General features: G+C 35.6%; 1 long non-coding RNA gene across 1 annotated transcript; it reads right to left on the reverse strand.

Annotated features, from left to right (window-relative positions):
* Positions 1 to 18,391: 18,391 nt before the first annotated feature.
* On the reverse strand, positions 18,392 to 23,392 carry LOC139876791 (uncharacterized). The gene is made up of 3 exons (XR_011768299.1): positions 23,267 to 23,392; positions 23,057 to 23,093; positions 18,392 to 20,743 (listed from the first exon to the last, which is right to left on the reverse strand). It is a non-coding gene; the product is annotated as an uncharacterized lncRNA (long non-coding RNA).
* Between the last annotated feature and the right edge of the window lie 1,846 nt (positions 23,393 to 25,238).

The raw sequence follows: 25,238 nt of genomic DNA on the forward strand, positions 1-25,238 counted from the left end.
ATATGTCGGAATCGAGAAATTAAACTGGTTAGCGAAACATTTAAGATTGATTTAATACCAGTAGAGTTAGGGAGTTTTGATGTGATAATCGGTATGGACTGGTTGAAAGAAGTGAAAGCAGAGATCGTTTGTTACAAAAATGCAATTCGCATTATACGAGAAAAAGGAAAACCCTTAATGGTGTACGGAGAAAAGGGCAACACGAAGCTACATCTTATTAGTAATTTGAAGGCACAAAAACTAATAAGAAAAGGTTGCTATGCTGTTCTAGCACACGTCGAGAAAGTACAAACTGAAGAAAAGAGCATCAATGATGTTCCCATTGCAAAAGAATTTCCCGATGTATTTTCGAAAGAATTACCGGGATTACCCCCACATCGATCCGTTGAATTTCAAATAGATCCTGTACCGGGAGCTGCACCAATAGCTCGTGCTCCTTACAGACTCGCACCCAGCGAGATGAAAGAACTGCAAAGCCAATTACAAGAACTTTTAGAGCGTGGTTTCATTCGACCAAGCACATCACCGTGGGGAGCTCCTGTTTTGTTTGTTAAGAAGAAAGATGGTACATTCAGGTTGTGTATCGACTACCGAGAGTTGAACAAACTTACCATCAAGAACCGCTACCCACTACCGAGAATCGACTACTTATTTGATCAACTACAAGGCTCGTCTGTTTATTCAAAGATTGACTTACGTTCCGGGTATCATCAAATGCGGGTGAAAGAAGATGATATTCCAAAGACTGCTTTCAGAACACGTTATGGTCATTACGAGTTTATGGTCATGCCGTTTGGTTTAACTAATGCACCAGCTGTGTTCATGGACCTTATGAACCGAGTGTGTGGACCATACCTTGACAAGTTTGTCATTGTTTTCATTGATGACATACTTATTTACTCAAAGAATGACCAAGAACACGGTGAACATTTGAGAAAGGTGTTAGAAGTATTGAGAAAGGAAGAATTGTACGCTAAGTTTTCAAAGTGTGCATTTTGGTTGGAAGAAGTTCAATTCCTCGGTCACATAGTGAACAAAGAAGGTATTAAGGTGGATCCGGCAAAGATAGAAACTGTTGAAAAATGGGAAACCCCAAAAACTCCGAAACACATACGCCAGTTTTTAGGACTAGCTGGTTACTACAGAAGGTTCATCCAAGACTTTTCCAGAATAGCAAAACCCTTGACTGCATTAACGCATAAAGGGAAGAAATTTGAATGGAATGATGAACAAGAGAAAGCGTTTCAGTTATTGAAGAAAAAGCTAACTACGGCACCTATATTGTCATTGCCTGAAGGGAATGATGATTTTGTGATTTATTGTGATGCATCAAAGCAAGGTCTCGATTGTGTATTAATGCAACGAACGAAGGTGATTGCTTATGCGTCTAGACAATTGAAGATTCACGAACAAAATTATACGACGCATGATTTGGAATTAGGCGCGGTTGTTTTTGCATTAAAGACTTGGAGGCACTACTTATATGGGGTCAAAAGTATTATATATACCGACCACAAAAGTCTTCAACACATATTTAATCAGAAACAACTGAATATGAGGCAGCGTAGGTGGATTGAATTATTGAATGATTACGACTTTGAGATTCGTTACCACCCGGGGAAGGCAAATGTGGTAGCCGATGCCTTGAGCAGGAAGGACAGAGAACCCATTCGAGTAAAATCTATGAATATAATGATTCATAATAACCTTACTACTCAAATAAAGGAGGCGCAACAAGGAGTTTTAAAAGAGGGAAATTTAAAGGATGAAATACCCAAAGGATCGGAGAAGCATCTTAATATTCGGGAAGACGGAACCCGGTATAGGGCTGAAAGGATTTGGGTACCAAAATTTGGAGATATGAGAGAAATGGTACTTAGAGAAGCTCATAAAACCAGATACTCAATACATCCTGGAACGGGGAAGATGTACAAGGATCTCAAGAAACATTTTTGGTGGCCGGGTATGAAAGCCGATGTTGCTAAATACGTAGGAGAATGTTTGACGTGTTCTAAGGTCAAAGCTGAGCATCAGAAACCATCAGGTCTACTTCAACAACCCGAAATCCCGGAATGGAAATGGGAAAACATTACCATGGATTTCATCACTAAATTGCCAAGGACTGCAAGTGGTTTTGATACTATTTGGGTAATAGTTGATCGTCTCACCAAATCCGCACACTTCCTACCAATAAGAGAAGATGACAAGATGGAGAAGTTAGCACGACTGTATTTGAAGGAAGTCATCTCCATACATGGAATACCAATCTCTATTATCTCTGATAAGGATGGCAGATTTATTTCAAGATTCTGGCAGACATTACAGCAAGCATTAGGAACTCGTCTAGACATGAGTACTGCCTATCATCCACAAACTGATGGGCAGAGCGAAAGGACGATACAAACGCTTGAAGACATGCTACGAGCATGTGTTATTGATTTCGGAAACAGTTAGGATCGACATCTACCGTTAGCAGAATTTTCCTACAACAACAGCTACCATTCAAGCATTGAGATGGCGCCGTTTGAAGCACTTTATGGTAGAAAGTGCAGGTCTCCGATTTGTTGGAGTGAGGTGGGGGATAGACAGATTACGGGTCCAGAGATTATACAAGAAACTACCGAGAAGATCATCCAAATTCAACAACGGTTGAAAACTGCCCAAAGTCGACAAAAGAGCTACGCTGACATTAAAAGAAAAGATATAGAATTTGAAATTGGAGAGATGGTCATGCTTAAAGTTGCACCTTGGAAAGGCGTTGTTCGATTTGGTAAACGAGGGAAATTAAATCCAAGGTATATTGGACCATTCAAGATTATTGATCGTGTCGGACCAGTAGCTTACCGACTTGAGTTACCTCAACAACTCGCGGCTGTACATAACACTTTCCACGTCTCGAATTTGAAGAAATGTTTTGCTAAAGAATATCTCACTATTCCGTTAGATGAAATCCAAATCATCGAAAAACTTCAATTCATCGAAGAACCCGTCGAAATAATGGATCGTGAGGTTAAAAGACTTAAGCAAAACAAGATACCAATTGTTAAGGTTCGATGGAATGCTCGTAGAGGACCCGAGTTCACCTGGGAGCGTGAAGATCAGATGAAGAAGAAATACCCGCATCTATTTCCAGAAGATTCATCAACACCTTCAACAGCTTAAAATTTCGGGACGAAATTTATTTAACGGGTAGGTACTGTAGTGACCCGAACTTTTCCATGTTTATATATATTAATTGAGATTGATATTTACATGATTAAATGTTTCCAACATGTTAAGCAATCAAACTTTTTAAGACTTGATTAATTGAAATATGTTTCATATAGACAATTGACCACCCAAGTTGACCGGTGATTCACGAACGTTAAAACTTGTAAAAACTATATGATGACATATATATGGATATATATATAGTTAACATGATACTATGATAAGTAAACATATCATTAAGTATATTAACAATGAACTACATATGTAAAAACAAGACTACTAACTTAATGATTTTTAAACGAGACATATATGTAACGATTATCGTTGTAAAGACATTTAATGTATATATATCATATTAAGAGATATTCATACATGATAATATCATGATAATATAATAATTTAAAATCTCATTTGATATTATAAACATTGGGTTAATAACATTTAACAAGATCGTTAACCTAAAAGTTTCAAAACAACACTTGCATGTAACGACTAACGATGACTTAACGACTCAGTTAAAATGTATATACATGTAGTGTTTTAATATGTATTTATACACTTTTGAAAGACTTCAATACACTTATCAAAATACTTCTACTTAACAAAAATGCTTACAATTACATCCTCGTTCAGTTTCATCAACAATTCTACTCGTATGCACCCGTATTCGTACTCGTACAATACACAGCTTTTAGATGTATGTACTATTGGTATATACACTCCAATGATCAGCTCTTAGCAGCCCATGTGAGTCACCTAACACATGTGGGAACCATCATTTGGCAACTAGCATGAAATATCTCATAAAATTACAAAAATATGAGTAATCATTCATGACTTATTTACATGAAAACAAAATAACATATCCTTTATATCTAATCCATACACCAACGACCAAAAACACCTACAAACACTTTCATTCTTCAATTTTCTTCATCTAATTGATCTCTCTCAAGTTCTATCTTCAAGTTCTAAGTGTTCTTCATAAATTCCAAAAGTTCTAGTTTCATAAAATCAAGAATACTTTCAAGTTTGCTAGCTCACTTCCAATCTTGTAAGGTGATCATCCAACCTCAAGAAATCTTTGTTTCTTACAGTAGGTTATCATTCTAATACAAGGTAATAATCATATTCAAACTTTGGTTCAATTTCTATAACTATAACAATCTTATTTTAAGTGATGATCTTACTTGAACTTGTTTTCGTGTCATGATTCTGCTTCAAGAACTTCGAGCCATCCAAGGATCCATTGAAGCTAGATCCATTTTTCTCTTTTCCAGTAGGTTTATCCAAGGAACTTAAGGTAGTAATGATGTTCATAACATCATTCGATTCATACATATAAAGCTATCTTATTCGAAGGTTTAAACTTGTAATCACTAGAACATAGTTTAGTTAATTCTAAACTTGTTCGCAAACAAAAGTTAATCCTTCTAACTTGACTTTTAAAATAAACTAAACACATGTTCTATATCTATATGATATGCTAACTTAATGATTTAAAACCTGGAAACACGAAAAACACCGTAAAACCGGATTTACGCCGTCGTAGTAACACCGCGGGCTGTTTTGGGTTAGTTAATTAAAAACTATGATAAACTTTGATTTAAAAGTTGTTATTCTGAGAAAATGATTTTTATTATGAACATGAAACTATATCCAAAAATTATGGTTAAACTCAAAGTGGAAGTATGTTTTCTAAAATTTTCATCTAGACGTCGTTCTTTCGACTGAAATGACTACCTTTACAAAAACGACTTGTAACTTATTTTTCCGACTATAAACCTATACTTTTTCTGTTTAGATTCATAAAATAGAGTTCAATATGAAACCATAGCAATTTGATTCACTCAAAACGGATTTAAAATGAAGAAGTTATGGGTAAAACAAGATTGGATAATTTTTCTCATTTTAGCTACGTGAAAATTGGTAACAAATATATTCCAACCATAACTTAATCAACTTGTATTGTATATTATGTAATCTTGAGATACCATAGACACGTATACAATGTTTCGACCTATCATGTCGACACATCTATATATATTTCGGAACAACCATAGACACTCTATATGTGAATGTTGGAGTTAGCTATACAGGGTTGAGGTTGATTCCAAAATATGTATAGTTTGAGTTGTGATCAATACTGAGATACGTATACACTGGGTCGTGGATTGATTCAAGATAATATTTATCGATTTATTTCTGTATATCTAACTGTGGACAACTAGTTATAGGTTACTAACGAGGACAGCTGACTTAATAAACTTAAAACATCAAAATATATTAAAAGTGTTGTAAATATATTTTGAACATACTTTGATATATATGTATATATTGTTATAGGTTCGTGAATCAACCAGTGGCCAAGTCTTACTTCCCGACGAAGTAAAAATCTGTGAAAGTGAGTTATAGTCCCACTTTTAAAATCTAATATTTTTGGGATGAGAATACATGCAGTTTTTATAAATGATTTACAAAATAGACACAAGTACGTGAAACTACATTCTATGGTTGAATTATCGAAATCGAATATGCCCCTTTTTATTAAGTCTGGTAATCTAAGAATTAGGGAACAGACACCCTAATTGACGCGAATCCTAAAGATAGATCTATTGGGCCTAACAAACCCCATCCAAAGTACCGGATGCTTTAGTACTTCAAAATTTATATCATATCCGAAGGGTGTCCCGGAATGATGGGGATATTCTTATATATATGCATCTTGTTAATGTCGGTTACCAGGTGTTCATCATATGAATGATTTTTATCTCTATGTATGGGATGTGTATTGAAATATGAAATCTTGTGGTCTATTGTTACGATTTGATATATATAGGTTAAACCTATAACTCACCAACATTTTTGTTGACGTTTTAAGCATGTTTATTCTCAGGTGATTATTAAGAGCTTCCGCTGTCGCATACTTAAATAAGGACAAGATTTGGAGTCCATGCTTGTATGATATTGTGTAAAAACTGCATTCAAGAAACTTATTTTGTTGTAACATATTTGTATTGTAAACCATTATGTAATGGTCGTGTGTAAACAGGATATTTTAGATTATCATTATTTGATAATCTACGTAAAGCTTTTTAAACCTTTATTGATGAAATAAAGGTTATGGTTTGTTTAAAAATGAATGCAGTCTTTGAAAAACGTCTCATATAGAGGTCAAAACCTCGCAACGAAATCAATTAATATGGAACGTTTTTAATCAATAAGAACGGGACATTTCACTTAGCATGCCTCTTGACTTCGTTTTGCTTAAGATGCCGCGGCACGGCAAAGGTCATCGCGGCGCGCCATTAGGCGTGGCCTGACCCGTTTCTCAGCAACCAAAACTAACGATTAATTATTGACTCGTACGCTTCATTCTCGCTTCCTATGTGCGTCTAACTTCATATTTAGGTCTCACATGACTTATCACCATTAAAACTCATATACAAACTCATGCATGCACACATTCCCAAGTATTTATACATATACGTTTATACAACAACTAACACAACAATTTATTTAATCACATAAACGAACGAGTTACAAGCGTACTACGATTAAGTATGTACCTTTAGATATGTACGGGAAAAATGGGATGTTACAAAAATAAGATCCCTGGGGTAACGCAATAATTTTGAATGGTTTAAGTGTTAGCGGATGCCCAAAGGCTCTGCATGACGTGGCAGTAAGTGCCTTTATCACACACACACACATGGATCTCTTGATTTTGACGGTTGTAAAGTCTTCATGATGACTTGGATACGAATAACACGAAAAAAATTTAAATAGCAAGCAACGAAAATTTTATAGAAATTGTTTAAGGTGACAATGTAAGAAAAGAAAAGAAGTTCTTAGTAAACTAGAGTTATGTACAACATGTACTATTCTAAGTAAAATATCTTTTGAATAAAAGAATTGATTTGTAAAAGTAAAAGTAAAATTTCATATGTTCTAGTCAAAAATAAGTAATTATTTACTTTATTATATATAACATATACGATTACTAAAATTTGTACGAATGGCAATAAAATAAATTTATTTTTATAAAACTTCGAGAGGATCGCACAGTAAAATAGTGCGTGTAAAATTTTGGCAAACAAAATTTTCATATTTCGGAGGTTACAAGTTGGAAAAAGATTGATGAGGATCGAGTAAAAGATTTTTGAAAATTTCGGGTGATATTTGAGCAACAATGTCACGAGATAATGAAAACTATTGAATTTAAATGGGGTTGTTGACTATTAGTAGGGCATAAGTCCCTTGACCAAAAAAGCTTAAGTGTGAAGCTGTTGCTTATAAGTGAGATACGAATGGGAGAGTATGAGGATGAGAATTAACCACTCATTGATTTTGGAAAATTTCGAACTGGTATGACTAATATCGAAGTAAGAAGGATGATGGTGTGATTATCATCAAATAAGAAATCTCTCAGAATAAGTTAGGGTTTAGAGTCACGTAAGAATGAGTATCAAATAAGATTCTTGGGTAGTCTTTAATATAGAATCTGAATCGCTGAAGTGACGGGATACAATTTCCTTTATGTATCGTTGTGCAAGTTTATCCATTGTATCGGTTTCTTTCATGGCTAGAAAGTGAGCAGATTTGGTGAGACGGTCAACAATAACCCAGATAGTGTCATAACCGCCTACCCTTCGGTAGCTTCGTGATGAAATCCATTGTTATTCCTCCTCATTTACATTGTGGGATTTCGGATTGTTGAAGTAACCCAGATGGCATTTGGTGTTCGGCTTTGACCTTGAAACAAGTCAGACACTTCCCAACATAAGTATCAATGTCCTTTTTAAGGTTCATCCACCAATATTGTTCCTTCAGAATGTGGTACATCTTACCAGCTCCGGGATAAATTGAATATCGTGACTTATGGGTCTCGTCTAGAATAAGGCCTCGTAAATCCCCATAACTAGGTACCCAAATTCTTCCGGCGAAATATCGGAGTCCAGTCTCTTTAACCTCGAATCGAGAGACGAGAATGTTCAAGCGTTCTTGAGCAATATTCTCCTCAGTCTGCAATTTCTTCACATGTGCCAAAATAGCAAAACGCCATTTTCTCATGACCTTTTGTGCCTTCATGCAACTAATAAGGCTCAGCTTTGGGCTACTTCTCTCCCCGTAAACTATTAATGGCTCACCATTCTTGCGAGGTATACGAATAATCTTCTCACTATAAATAACTTTCGCTTTCATCCTTGAAAGCCAGTCCATTCCAACTATTACATCAAAGCTTCCTAACTTGATGAGTATTAGGTTAATCCTAAAGTCCATTCCAACTATTACATCAAACCTCCCAAATTGATGGATGTTAGGTTAATCTTAAGGTTCATTCCAACCAAATCTTATTATACTACCGTGAAAAATTCTATCAATCTTCTCAAATAACATCTGCTTGTGCGTAGGTAACTAATCCTTTCCAACTACTACTTTAAAACTTCCAAGTTTTGTTGACATGAGGTCATCTCCAAATGACCCACATGTTAATTTTAAGGTACTACCTCAAATTATTTCTCTATTTCTGCCAGCTTACCATTAGCTTGTCCTATAGAATACTTAACTCTCATGGTTGTTAATGGCTTATTAGTCATAACACTAAGGTTCTTAGATATAAGGTTTCTATCGCTCTAGTATTAAACAACTCCGAGACAATAAAACGTTGTGACGAAACGTACCCTAACTAAAATCAGGATCCATGCGAGTCTCCATAGCTGAGATAACGATTGCTCTACTGCAAGTAAGTCCAAAGTTTTTCCTATTGGAGAACTTTTTCCTTAAGTGTCCATGGTGTCTATATCTATAACAAATTTTTGGGTTATCAATTCTGCAATCAAGGCCCTTCTTGTATAGTATCTGGGCTACGTGGTTATTCCTTTCCTACCTCTAACAGACCATAATGTGTATACTCAAGTGGTTCCTACCAAAATTTTCTTTGAATCACTTCATATTCCTCATGTAATAACATTAGAACTTCTTCATGATTTACTTCAATATAATCACGCTGGCCGGGTGTCATTATATTGTACTAAATCGTACGTTCATTCCAATATCACTCCATATGGTCAAGGTAACGTGATCCCTTCAAGTTCTACTCAATTTCACCTAACGGTGCTTTATATATGCTATCTCAAAACAAAATCTACATAGTTAGTCTCACGGTTTCTCGGTGTGGGTGCGTAGGTTCCGTAGGTCATGCATCAATGCCTAAATGTCCCAAAATTTTCTTCAAAATGTTCGAGTTCAGGTAATGTCGTTAGGTTCCTTTCTAGAAATTCAATCTGGGTTTCGTGTCGAGTTGTACGTGTAGCAAGTAGTAATACGATATCTCTTGAGGCGACTCCCAAGTCTTTGGGTATGACTGAGCATCAGTGGAAGACACTATAACCTTGTAAAAGGAGATGCCTTCCCGACTTCTCCAATGCCTAAGAGTGTTAGGGATCTAAGTCCAGAAGTGTCGTTAGATCATAGAGTAGTGGTGAAGAATGAAAGATATAAGTGACGATCATGAAAGCGTACGGGATACGGGTCAACTTGCAGAAACTGAACAACCTTCTAATGTTCATACGTTGTACGTAGCTAATTAGGGTAAGCTCGGGGGTGGGGCGAGGTGTGGTTACTCCGACAAGTCCTCACATATCTCCCCCTCCGAGGATCAACTTTAGTGGGCGTGTAATCCGAGGGGTACTCTTCCTAGATTGCGTGAAGTAATGTTTCGATCTCTGGAACGGTGGAAATGTAGTAACAGGTGAATTACATTACTAGTTCTTGGGGTTAGACGAGTCAGAAAAGGGTTCAGAAAAACATATGAACTAGGAAAGATAAATTTTGCAAGTCGGTACAGCGGATAGCAGACATGTAGCAAGAAACAGCATCAACAATAACCTAGGTAGTCTATTGCAGTACACAAAACTGTAGTAGATAGTAGTGTCATACAGTAGTATCGGGTAACCAGTAGCATGCAGTAGTAATAAGCAGTAACATGCAGTAATATATAACAGTAGCAGGCAGCAGTTTCACATAAACAAGTAAACGATCAAGTTGTAGATTAGTCCTATTAGTGAATCCTACTCAACTCGGTCAAGACACACTAATGAAACCTAATTCCCTACAACCAATGCTCTGATACCAAACGTGACGCCCCGTACAAAATCAACGTGTACGGATCATCAACAACAGGATCATTACACGGTTACAACATTATATGTTGTTTAAAAACAAGTTTTGCATTCATGAAAAGATAACGTCTTTACCAACGTCAAATGTTTTACAAAATATAACGTGCTTCTATGAATAGAAAGCATTAACATAAGTACGTGACACGAAGGTCATTACAAAACCATTGTTCAAATGTAACATAAGTTGTGAATGCAAAGTAAAAGTTCCATGATTGAGACATCTCTAAACAATGCAACGGAAGTCTAACACAACAAGTCTGTAACAGCAAGTCTATAACACCAAGACTATAACAGCAAGTCTAACAGCGGAAGCAACAACGTCTAAGCACCTGAGAAATACATGCTTAAAAATGTCAACACGAATGTTGGTGAGCTATAGTTTGATTGTAAACAACAATGTAATGTAGACCACGAGATTTCATATTCAAAACAGTATCTCAAATCCGTATGATAAAGTATATGCTTATCCGTGGGCACCCGGTAACTAACTAAACAAAGTAATATAAATATCACCCCCTAAAAGTACACTTGGCGAGTGCGTAAGTTTACGAAGTATTAAACACCCGTTAAATGCTAGCGCGACTAGCCCGAGTGGGGATGTCAAACCCTATGGATCCATATCTAAGATTCGGGTCTACCGGTTCAAAAACCAATAGTTAAACGTTACCGAGCTAAGGGGAATCTTTGTGTCGTTATATCACCTACACATATATAAAGTTTAAGTACTCGTGTCTAGTATGTAAAACATAAAAAAAGCGCATGTATTCTCAGTCCCAAAAATAGTAAAGCAGAAAGGGAGCTATAACTCACAGTAAATGTGCGGTAAAAGTCGATATGAAAAGTATGCAAGTAGTAAGTCGGTCTGAAAGGTCCTCAACCTAAGTCAAAGGTTACTATGTCAGTAAATTGTCCCAAAAGGTTTAAAAGTACGTAAGTAAAGTCCTAAGCATCATCATTATCATCATACGTAAAGGATAAGGTAAGTTTTCAACAAGAATAGAGATCGAAACAAAGGGCTGACTTCGGACAGCTGCTACGACCTCTATACAAACTGAAAAGACGCGTGGTCAGTGGCCAAGGCTCCGTATGTGAGTCCTCTTACCGGTTTCAAATTTTCAAATCCTAACTCGATGTCGTTTGACCGTGGCGACGGTTCAAGCGCGAGTAGGTCAGAAATTTCAGCACGTCGTTACAAAGGCGTAGTGATTTTCAGAAGGCTATAAATCCTAAACCGTATATCGGATTTAGGCGAGTCTTAAATGAAAAGTCATCTAATCGAACCGAACTATCTGGAAATCAACTTTCCAGAAGCCCCAGGAGTCTGATCAGATCCTGAAAAACAGAAACAAGTGCTCTGGTGGGTTTCTTGGTGTTTGATGCTCATCACGGTTCTCATCCTTGATGCGTGTAAGCTTCAAGTGTACAACTCTTTGATGTCTTAGTATCACTTTGATCAAGTTTCAACCATTAACACATCAAGTTTCAACCATTAACACACCATGATCAAGTTTGGTGGAATGAGGGTCGTTCCTTTGCGGTTAACAAACTTAGCTTTATTGGCGTTGGTGGGCTAAGTGGAACGACAACAAGGACTTTCTTTAGAAAGCTATTGTGATTAATTGATATGGTTCGAGTTTTTCCAAGAAACTGATCGATAATGTTTTTTCTTTAAACCTCGCAAAACTATCTTCCATTTGGAGATCCTTAGTGAAACTACAAAATACATATTCGATGAGGGACGTGTTGGGGGCCTCAAAAAGTAAATGGGAACTTGGAAAAGGTAAATTGATAGCCTTTCAGATTGATATTAGGTTAGGTTCTCATACTCTTAAGGAGTAGTTTCTCTTCAATATTTAGACTATCGGACAACTAGGAAGGAGTTGTGGCCCCCTGGCCAAATTTATATCTATGTTTCGGGGCGGCCGAGTGGTCCCTTGACATCCCTGGCCCATTACCAGAATATTTGATTTCGAAAACTTGACGATATTTTAATACTTCTTGATATTATCATACCTGATCAAAAGGTGGATGATACCGTTGTTTGGATCTCATCACCTAAAGATGGGTAATCGGTGGCCGAGGGGGTTTGTATCTTGCTTCGTTTGAATGACTTTGAAGAATTGGGATGGGTGAGATATGCGTGGAATAACCTCATCCCTTCGAAAGTGGCAATTTTTCATTGGTTAGCAATGAGCGGTTGTATCCCCCTGAGACAAGTTTTGATGTAAAGGCACACGATCTCTCAAGCTCAAGATGTTTTGTGTTCATGGTGTCTTGTGGAGGAGGGATTAGTAGATCGCCTTTTGTTTCATTGTAATAGATCTTTTTATTTGGTTCTTACTTTTCGAATGGTGGAACATCTCACGGGTCATTCCCGCATGGCTTTGTAGTTTTTTAGCTGATTGGTGATTTGGTTCAATGGTATTGTTGGTAATTTTAGTGTCATACAACAATCATTTTGGTTGATTAAGATTTACTTGAACGCGGGAGTTAGCTAGTTATACCTAACAACGAGTTCGGAGAGTGTGCACCCGTAAGAGTTGGCTAGACACTCTTGTAAACATTGCGGGGGGTCAAGGGGTCGGTCGCCCGAAATTTCAAGTACTATGTTTTATACCGAAAAGATGCATTCCAACCGGTTTTTCCGCCAAAATGAACGGTTGTATCCCTTCATTTTAACTGCCAAATTAATATATCCTTTTTTTGGCATATCACTTTCATTATGAAAAACAGAAATACGCAGAATTCTCTACACACTTTGATTAAAATCTTCTTGCGTGTACTCTAATTTTGTTCATGTCTTATCCCAATTATGATTTCATGATACCAGAAGGTTGCGGGGTCAAAATACTTAATTCATAAAGTTGTTAGACGATTCAAGAACCATTATCAATTTAACTCCTATTTTTTTTTTCTTTTTTTTTTTTTTTCTTTTTTTTTTTTTTCTTTTTTTTTTTTTTTTTTTTTTGAAAGGCATTTAACTCCTATTTTCTAACATGTATGGGTATCAAGGACTCGTAATTTTGTAAGCTTATGAGCCCGTCTACAATTTGGACAATTTGGAAACAAAAAAACAAAGCGATTTTTGACGATAAGTTTTTGTGTAGGACGGAGGTGGTTTCTTTGTTTAAAATTAAGGTGTTTCAAATAGTGGTGTCGGCCAATTTATGTGGATTTCGTAACCATGGATCCTTATTGCTAATGCTTGATTTCGTTGGTGACTACAGTAGGATTTGCCTTCTGTATTATACTTTTCACTTGTCTATTTTGGTTTAGGGTGTTGTGTTGGCCTTGTATTTTGTGGCCATTAACATTGTTTACTGATTGGCCCTACATTGTTGTTTGTTGTTCTCCGAGAGGTTCATTATTTATGAACTGTCACTCATAATTATATATATTGTTTTTTATGGCAAAAAATGGAAAATGAAAATTTAATGTAGTGTTCATGCCTAGGGGTGTAAGCGAGCTCGAGCTCGGCTAGGCTCGATCTCGGCTCGTTTGAATTTCATAAAACTCGAGCTCGGCTCGGTTCGTGCCTAATATTTTAAGCTCGAATTCGGCTCAGTTGATATTTAATAACTCGAGCTCAACTCGTAAATTACATGTTTTTTATTTTTCTTTATATTTTTAATTTTATTATATTCCATATATATGTTTTTCAAATTTTCTCCACATATAATGAAATTTTCTATTATTTTTTTAAGTAGAATTGATATAATTGTAATGATTATATTATAATATGTTATATTATTAAAATATATAATATTTTGTGTATATAAATGAAAGACTCGTTTAGGCTCGCGAGCTCGAGATATTAAACTCGAGCTCGGACTCGTTTATTAAACGAGTTTCAAATTAAGTTCATGCTCGGGCTTGTTTAGGCTTGGCTTGAATCGAGCTCGAGTAGCTCGCGAGTAGTCGGTTCAAACATAATGTATTAAGCTTAAACTGGGATTTGTAAATGATTTGAGACAACTCGTTTCAAACATAATTTATTAAGCTTAAACTCGGCCCATTTAAACATATACAAACTTGAGTTCGATTCGTTTAGCTATTTAATTATATTATTATTTTATTATTACATAGTTAATAATAATACATACCTCGCGCGAGAGGGATTTGTAACCGGAAAAAAAGCCCTTCACAATCGAAGGTGAAAGCGGGAAAAATTTATTTTCAGTGTAGTTTAAACATACATATACATGTTAGATATTATATTACTGTATATGATACAATTTTTTATTATTATTATTATTATTATTATTATTATTATTATTATTATTATTATTATTATTATAATAAACTTAAAAGTTTTAAAACTTACAAAAAATTAGTGGAAAGCCTAGAGAAAATCTGAGCCCCCACACCTCTAGCAATAGCAAAACCTATCCTAGTAAAAATATGAGCAGCAGCCCCGGCACCAATGTCTTGCGTCATCGAACTCTTCTGAACCCGCTTTAGCAAAGAAACAGCCTCCTTCTCTAATTCCCCAAGGGAAGAAAATGAGAAAGGAATGAAACCATAACCAATCGCCAGACAACTAGATTCGTACTTGACCCGCTATCGACGAGCCGCATCAATCACAACACGTCCAGGGACAAAGTCAGAAAGCCCAGACTGTGTCAAAGGAGAAGACCCTGTCAAGTCAACACAAACATCGCGACCACAATCCCAGGAATAAAGTAACACATCTGCAGGTCTGAGGGCCCTGTCGTTCCCTCCAGACAACCCAATGTCAACCTCCTTTCTCGCTGAAATCCCAGATCGATAACAAACATCAACAAGGGAATCCCGGACAATATTATGTCGATGCTTAATACCCACCATACCAGCACAAGACACCGCGTGATCCCCGAAAATATCCCCAGTAAAAACCCTTGAACAGGAAGAGCATGCCGTCGAGATAGAGAACAATGGAACACCTAACCGGTAGCACAACACACATCGGTAAGTCTTTGCGTTCATCGTCTGACCCAACCCCAAAATAGGGGCGGCCCTTAGCCAAGCAGAGGTGTGATCACTCTGCTGTGATTTCCATAAGGCCGATTGTCGGGGGGATAACGAAAAAGTGGATTCTGCAGAAGCGGTAACCTTTGTGAAATAAACATCTGCCAATTTCTTCACAAGTATTGGGGCAGCGACCTCACTCGGATTACCTAAAATATCAAACCCAACTGTTTTATTAAACAGACCCAATGCATCTTCAAAAGCACGACCAAGACCAACAATACTCGCATGACGTAGGAGCTTGGTCTGCAATCCAGCAGACTGTAATCGAGAAGCCAGAAAAGCATAATGACGAACATCTCTCGCAGAATAAACACCAAGCCCTCCAAATGCAAATGGTAAGGTGGCAAGCCGCCACTGCCAATCACCAAACCCAGGCCCTGAAGCAGTAACAATACTTTATTATTATTGTGTAATTATATATATCAACAATAATTTTATTATAAAAAATAAAATTAATGTTTATAAATGCAAAAAATGTTTAGGCTCGCGAACATGTTTGAACTCGATATAAGAAACTCGAGTTCAAACATGTTTACTAAACGATCATTAGAATATTTTCACCTTTGCACTCAAACCGAGTTCGGATAACTCACGTGTGGCTCGACTTATTTACACCGCTAGCAATTAATTATTATGATATTACAATTAGGTTATAGTTGTGAATTGAACTTGATGAAACACAACTTTTGCAATACACTCCATGAGGAGAACAGAACCACACACAATCTCATATATTCATTTGTATTCGTGTATCACTTGTCTATAAGTTATATTTTCCAGAATCTTGATTACAAGTGTGCCACCTCACTCGATACAATGCCACTCAGGTCAACAACATCATACACTCACCTTTCTACCCGAACTCGCCTAATTCTTCTCTCTATTTATGCTACAAAATATGAAACTTATGTGAAGATTCCTCTGTTATTTCATATATTTGAATTATCATGGGTTTGTATTGACTATTTAAAGGCACATTTATGTTTAGCAAAAATAAGCAAAGAAGCACCATTAATAAGTTAGTGTCTAATGTATCCGCCATCAAAATTACTTCATCAACCAAACTTATGCATTATTTAATTGTAAACTACGCTCTATTCATGCACAATTTATGGTGAAAGAAGCAATTTATGGTGTAAGTGCATCAATCAGTCAAAATTTAAAATTCAGTGCAACTGCAAAATGAACCACCTTGAAGTGCACCTCTAATCAGAGTATCAGACAATTAAACCTACCAAAAAATGTTTATGTTCCAATGATAGAGAACAGGCTAGGGCAAATTAACTAGACTAATTGGCAATTAGATTTATAATATATACAATGCTTACCAATCCAAGTATAAATATGTCAAGCATCAGGCTTAAGCCATCACAGATTGTAGGAACTAGACATAATGACAAACGGACGGACCAAACGCTTAACCTTGCCACAAATTTTTCCACACCCAAAAATTAGTGCTGCAGCAGCCGCCGCCTATTAATTCCTTGTCTCTTTTAGACTCGGCCGCCTTTCGAACAATTTTCAAGAACTTTTCGCAGTCTATAACAATATAATTCAACAAAAGGGATTTTATTAGCAAATGTTAATAGGAGACATTAATCAACGACAGTAAAAAATTTTCTAACAACAAAGTGGATTTAGAACACATGTTACACAGTAATTATTATTATTTTTTTATTTTTTTTTTGAAAAGCATATAACATGATTTCTAACCCATTATTTAAAGAAAAACACATGTTACGTACACATTGATGCACACTAACCGTAAAAACAAACGGAATGTAACCAAAACAGGAATTCACCAAATACTCTAAATAAGACAAATTATAAGACTGCAATATAACATGATTTCTAACCCATTATATAGATAAAAGCACATGTTACGCACACATTGATGCACGCTAACCGTAAAAACAAACGGAATGTATCCAAAACCGGAATTCACCAAATACTCTAAATAAGACATATTATAAGACTATTAAAACATAGCTCAAGGATGAATATGAAACGACAAAACTCATGAAGTAAACTTACTTTTAATTTAATAAAATTTGATGCCTAATACATCTTTCAGCCAAAATTTGTTTAAAACGGATCGTATTAATATAGTTTTGTAGCATGGCTTATAAAAAACTTCCTTTTATTGGTTTTGAGGTTGATAGCCAAAATATGTTAAAAATGGCGGTTTTGATATATAGCCTTGTGCTGTGAATCATAAAAAATGACCATTGTCAATTTTGATGTTAGTAATCAAAATGTTTTTTATAATTGATGGTTTGATATGGTTGTGTGGCTTGTAAAAACGTCCTTTCTTAGCCAAAATTTGTTTAAATTGATAGTTTGATATGGTTATGCCACTGCTTGTAAAAAACGTCCCTTTTTGGTTTGGATGTTGGAAGCCTAACATGTTTAAAATTGATGGTTTCGACATGTGTGTGCCACGGCTTGTAGAAAACACTAACCGATCATGTAATTAACAATGCCATTCAATGATCTCCAAAACGGATCGTCAACTTAAACCTATGAAGCATCCAAGAATTTGTAAATGTTTGCTACATAAACATAATGTAATGAATATGAAAAAAAAAACCCACCAAAAAAGTCAAACACTTTGTATTTACAAGAAAGTCAAACCCCCACACCTTTACTCAAATCCTCTTTTAGAACATTTTTCCCACAGTTACCTATGTTTCCAACCCAAAACGGCAAAACCATTTACAGATACACTTAATAATTCTATTGAACTAAAAAAGGTCCCAACTCACATTCTCACAAGCTCACTGTATAGATGACCCATCAAGTTCAAGGCGTCAAGACCCGCCCAAGAACTTCTGCCGACCCAAAAGACTTTTTTGTTAACCAAATTGTTGTTTCTGTGAACGAAACAATTTCTACACCAAATGGTTTCAAAACAACAGCAAGTTCTTAAGTTTATCTTGTTTCGGCAACCGAGCACAAAGTTCAAGCAACGAAAGTTCTTAAGTTTATCTTGTTTCGGCAACCGAGCACAAAGTTCAAGCAACGACTCCTCTTTGTTGAGTCAGGTTTACTAACGACTCGTAACTGATGAAACCTTATCCGTTTGCTTGCAGTCAAGTTCTAGGTCAACGGGATTAGTGGGTCCAACCGGTTTTTGGCTACCAACATCGAAACCAATCACCAATTGGCCCGTAGCCAAAATTTGGTTTAAAATGATGGTTTCGACATGATGGTTTCATCATTAGATAGATCTAAGAAGTAAGAAGCTCGATATGGTGCTACATTTTTGTACCAAAGAATCGGAGTTTTCTGGTCCATTGCCGTCATAAACTCACTGGTTATCAAATTCAAAAGTAGCAGCAAGAGGGATTTCATCAGAGACCAAAGGTTCAGGTTGAGGTTTGTTTTCAGATGTTCTTATTTGCATACGCGCAGAGGCACCTCTTGTCATAGGACCATTATTTCCTGTTGTGTTTTCTGGAACATCATTCCCTGGATTATATCCTAAGCGGTTAAGTAGCCTTTCACGGTCAACAACATAACTAATCTTCATTTTGCCGGCTTGACGAATGTACTCTTCGTGACTTAAATGCGCATTCTGAAGGAAATTAACAATACTCTCTAGCTTGTAGCATTTTTTTTTGTTATCATTTGACTTGGATGAGGTTATTAGTCTGTTGTAATGGAACACGTATTTACTATTGTCTCGAATTATATTTTTGAGCTCTTGTCTTACTGTTATATCGCGCAAAATATCTAATGGATCCATTTTAAATGGAGAAGCTAAGATTATTATAGTGAGAGGCGGTCCTGCGCACAAACACTCAAATTAGAACTTATAACCTTTTAGTGTATTAAAAAAAAATTGATAAAAAAAATTATTCATACTTTTTGTTAAAATATCAAATATATTTTTTATACACTAAAAGGTTCTAATTTAGGTGTTTGCGCGCAGAGCCACCTCTCAAATTAATAATCTTAGCTTCCCCATTTAAAATGGATATGTTAGATATTCTGCGTGATATGATATGACAAGAGCTCAAAAATGTAATTCGAGACAATAGTAAATACGTGTTTGGATAACATTCGTTCTATTACAACAGACTAACCTTATTCAAGTCAAATGCAAGGTTGTAAAACTCGCGACTCGGGGAGTACTCGGCCGGAGGTTTTTGAGGAGTAATCGGCGACTCGGGGAGTACTCGGATGTTGACTTTTGTTGACTTTTCTAATATAACTAAATATTTTCAATATATTATAGATATAGATATATAATATATATATTAGCTATAAACAAACATTTTTATGAATATATATATATGTTAAATATATAAAATTTATAAATATATATGTTAAATATGTAAAGTTTAGTTACATATAAATATTTATTTTAATTGGAGGGGTTAGATTTGTATATATTTAATAATGAAGTTGAAAGAAAAACTAAACTTGAGTTGTTAAAATAAATAACAGTTAAACTTTAGGGGGTTTGAATGTAAGTTAAAAAATAATAAAATGACTCAGAAACCCTACCAGTAGCAGTCACGCTACCCACTTCTTCTTCTTCAACCGCTCAGTCACCAAACCCTAAATTGTTTGTTCTCTTCATGGATGGAAATCGAGACATTACAGGTATGTTCCTTCAATTTGTTCTATCTAAACAAACAAACACATCAAATCGATTCAGAACTCTTAATTTCAATTCTGAAAAAAGTTGGACGAGAAAGTTGTTGGAGAAATTAGGGAGTTGGATGTCGATCAAAACCTTATTGAACTCAGATTAATCGTCTCCTGTTTTCCTTCATCTTTTCACTGAGTTTTCCGAAGCCTTTGACCGGCGTTGACCGAGTAAATGGACGAGTTAGACACCGATTACTCGTTTTGTTCTTCCAGAGGAGTAATCGCCGATTAGTTTTGCAACCATGGTCAAATGATAACAAAAAACATGCTACAAGCTAGAGAGTATTGTTAATTTCATTCAGAATGCATATTTAAGTCACGAAGAGTAAATTTCCTAAAGCCGGCAAACTAAAGAATAATCATGTCGTCAAAAATAATAATACACCAACGCGGAAGTCCCCAACTCACTCGCTTTCACAAAAATTCCCTTGTTTAAATCTAACACTTTTTGATTACTTTCTACTGCTGCTTCTGCAAGCTTCCAGTCTTCTCATACAAGTTGAATACAAAAATCCAAGTTTGGCGTTACGAATGGCCAAAACATTTTAAAATCAGAATAAAACAAATATTCCAACAAGACAAGGACACTTCCTAGCTTTGCGAAACAAAGTCACCCGCCTCTTATTATACATAGAATATTGTTTTCTCTTCTTTGTTTTGTGTCTCTTCTTCACCATATCCTGAATTATCCAACAAATCAGCAAAATATATAAATATAAATAAAATATATATTATAAAAAATAGTACCGTAAAATAGCATCAGTAGCAATGTAACATAGATGTAACATAGCAACAGTAAATATTACATGTTATTTTGCAATACTGAACATATACAGATATAAGGAATTTTATGTGTTATATGTCGAGTATCGTAAAATAACATGTAATAATTAATGTTGCTATATTATATTGCTAATCATTCTAATTAACAGTGCAATTGTTTATAATATATATCTTATCTATATATTTTGCTCTTTTGTTGGATAATTCTGGATATGGCGAAGAAGACACACAAAGCAAAAAAAAAGAGCAATATTCTATGTATAACAAACGAAGGGCGACTTTGTTTCGCAAAGCTAGAAAATGGCGTGATCCAGTTGGAATATTTGTTTTTTCTAATTTTAAGATATTTTTGTCATTCGCAAGGCCAGACTTAGATTTTGTAATCAACCTGTATGAGAAGACTGGATGCTTGCAGAAGCAGCAGCTTCCAAGTGAAGAAAGTAATCAAAAAGTGTTAGGATGCTTTTGATAAAACCGAATGATTTACCGTTGAATGGTTCAGAATCTGAATAATTCAAAGCATCTGAATAATGTTTGTTCTAAATGAAAATAAGCTATTTGATAATCATTTACAATGAACGATATGAACTGAGTAAAATTAACTTATTAACGTGTAACACGAATTAAAAAATTCAATATACTTGTTGGTTAAGTGTTCAGGATATGATTTGAGGAGAATATTACAGAAAATTTAAGCTCTTAATGGTTAAGAGAACATTTCAGCTCTGAATGGTTCAGCACCGAATTCTGATCATTCATCACCATATGTCATTCAAAAGGTCAGAAACAAACGCGCTGAATGCGGAATGGTACAGCATTCAGCGCTGAACCATTCCATTAAGAGGCAAACAAACACACCCCTTAGATTTAAAAAAAAAATTGTGAAAAGCGAATGAGTTGAGACTTCCGCGATGGCGTACTAATACTTTCGAGAAAGGAAGAACTACATGAATTAATGATCATGTTATCAGTAAGTGGTTGGAGCTTCCTTGGAGCTCCGTTGCAAAGACGTAATTACTAGCAAGCTTCTTCAGCAAGTGGTTACCAAGTTGTTGAAGGGCCGCCGTTTAAAATGTCAATGTTAAGCATATTCAACCACAAAGTGTGAGCTTTTATTTGTTGTACAAATTGCATTATGAATGGTACATCCAGTGTGATCGTATGACAGTGTAATAAATATTAGTGGGTGTGATGAGTTAAGTGAAAGGAAGAAGTTGCTGAGGCGCTGATGTAGCACAATGTAGTTGTATGACAATTGTAATCGATAAGTGTGGTCTTATTCGTAGATAAGTACACATGTTCTAATGAGGACCGTCTCGCTAATTTCGGAGGCCCTGTTCGAAACTTAAAAAAGGGTCCCTATAAATATTAATTTTTTTAATACGTATAATACATAATACTAAGATAGCGTAATCAATAGAATTAAAATTTTTTAAAACAACCGTTACAAAGTGTTATTCTCAAATAGTTGTTAACTCGTTATAGTTACACTATTGTTTATATAAAACCGTAATCATAACATTTTTTATAACGAAGTAATATGTCAACTCTTTATAGTCAATGCTCCCATTATATTGCTTTTAATCATATAAACGTTAATCTGTTAAGTCTTTCTTGTTAGATGATAGACCGCAAGTAAGATATTCCGTTACGATGTACCAATAAATGAATTATTACATAAGTTTTTCAAAATTTTGGGCCCCTTAAAAAATTGGGGCCATGTGCGAATGAACACTTCGCACATGCACCGAAGACACCTCTAGTTCTAATAGAGGTTACTAATAGTTTTTATTTTTTGTAATATAAATATGCAAGTTTTTATCAGATAGATATGAACAAGGTAGATGTAATTATGTAAAGGTAATTAATTTTCAAACGCCAAGTAATTTTATATAAGTCAGATATATATTTAGTTTTTATATATAACTTAGTATACTACCAACCATCACCACCACAAATAACCGCCGACAACCGAGAAACACCAACAACCGACCACTGTCAGCCACCAACCATCACCGTCATTAATCGTTATCCGCCATCATTCACCACCATTTTTAGCCAATATATTTTTTTCATTTAAAAACCCATAATCTAAACTAAAAACTACCACACTCAGCCACCAAGAACAACAACTTCATTTAAAAACTTATGAAACCAAACCGAACCGCTTATATTTGGCCAAATGATTAACTGAAATTCAAAAAACAAACCTGGATAAATAGAACCTTGAGAAGCTGCGACTGAGGACTGAAACGAAATCGAAGTAAAATATGAAATAGAATTAGATAACTGAAGTCGTATTAATAATGGCTGAATAAGAACTAAGACTCTGTTTGAGGAAAAAAAAAAAAAAAAGTCGGTCAAAGGTGTGCAGTAGAACTAAGAAAGAGTTTAGAACTGAAATTGAAAAGAAATCAAACCTTGAGAAGCTTGATGTATCAGAATTAAATGGCGCGATACTTGCTATTGTGATAGATCTAAGAAACCATGTATATAGCGGCTACAAAGGAAACCCTAACTTGAGTACAACATGTAGTACGGAGTACTTGATACTAGTATTTGTTAGGGTAATTGGAGTCCAAGTAGTTAAAGTAAAAGTGGCCCATTCGCCAAGAGTAGATTAGTTGGCCCATTTGAAGTAATCTAGTCTACCAAAGAGCCAATAGCTTGGCGGTATCGAGGTCATCCTTACAACCTTGAGGTTGAGGGTTCGAGTCCTGCTTAGGACAATTCGTGGTGTATATATTCGAGTTATATTTAGATGGGTGTGTGAGTTTGCCTTTCAAAAAAAAAAAAAAAAAAGTAATCTAGTCTAGTAGATGAATAAAAGAGATGCAATTCAGAATGGAATTGGTACGCAGTTGTTGACAGAATATCACGGAGGAATTGCACGTGGGATAAATAAATGATTACCATAGATGCGTTAGGGACGACTTAATCAAACCTTGAAATAGTCGCAATCCAATTGAATACCTCACGCGATATTATTACTCAAAAACATCAGAATTTGATCTTATTACTTAAAAACAATAAAATTTGATGTCGTGATTTTGGTCATGATCGTTGATTATAATGGTTGGATATTTAATTCCGAACTCTATTTTTTGGGGAATATTGTATTAGCAGTTGGATATTTAATTCTAAACTGTTGTTTGGAAACGGGATTATAGCCAAAATGCCCATTCCCATGTAGTTTCTTGCGCCGGAGCCAAAAAAAAAAAACAATTGTCAGGTTGCCCTCGCAAGACGCAAGGTGACTTGCGAGTTGCCCTCGCAAGGCGCAAGCTTGCGTCCTTGCGTCTTGCGAATTTGCGACCTTATCTGATCAGAAATACGATTTTGTGGATAAAATTTCGTCAGATATCATAGATTTTTACGGATAATATTTTGTCCCTATATATAGATTGACCCTGAGACTTTGAAATCACAGTCTCATAAATATTTTAAAAAATTTCAATGCAGAGCTTATACCCACGTTAAGGTACTATTTTAACCACTTTTTCACTAATTTTTGTCATTATGAATTGTGTTAATGATGATAAATTTGTTGTTAATATATGTTGTGGGGGTTCTTTTGAGTACATTAACAACATACCCATATATATGCCACGAGATTGTTTTAGAATTCGGTTAAGACTCCCAATTGCGCCCGTAAAACCAATGAATCGGAGAATATTGTTAAAAAATGTTCTTAAAAAGATTCAATTCCCACCGAATGCAGCTGTTTCAATGAGATACGTTTTTAATAATCAAGTTTTTGATATTACTGATGATGATGAAGACTTTCAAGAGTTTTTACAATATGCAGTTGTAAATGCTCCTATTGATATTTATATTGTCGATAGAGTAATAATGCATCAGCCGCAACGGATTCCAGAAACAAAATTCTCGACAAACCAGCCACTACTACAACAAAACCAAGAAACACCGACACCAAAAAAACCAAAATCACCAAAACCACCAAAACACCAACCACAACAATTATTACTACAAAATGATACCGAAGAAAACCTTGCAAGCAACAATTTGGAAGCGGAAGAACCTGAATTGCCACTTCCTAACACAGAAGAGTTTGATTTGCATAACTATGGTCTTGAAAACGTATGTAAAATTAAAGAATTAGACCACCCGTTTGAGGTACCTCTTGTCGAAGATAGTGATTCAGATGGAGGAAAAGACGGAGACGCAGAATTCCAATATGAAGAAGAAAAGCAAGATCCGTTCTGGAATATGCCAACTCTTTTGAGTCAGCATGAGGAAGAGCGCGAACAGACGACTGAAATACCAACCACGTATAGGGTGTCAGATTTAATTAAAGTCCGTCAAACTTTCATGAACAAAGAAGAGTTTATAAACACCCTATTTACAAAATGTCTTGAAGAAAACTTCCAA

Source organism: Rutidosis leptorrhynchoides, chromosome 11, assembly GCF_046630445.1.
Source record: "Rutidosis leptorrhynchoides isolate AG116_Rl617_1_P2 chromosome 11, CSIRO_AGI_Rlap_v1, whole genome shotgun sequence".
NCBI lineage: Eukaryota > Viridiplantae > Streptophyta > Magnoliopsida > Asterales > Asteraceae > Rutidosis > Rutidosis leptorrhynchoides.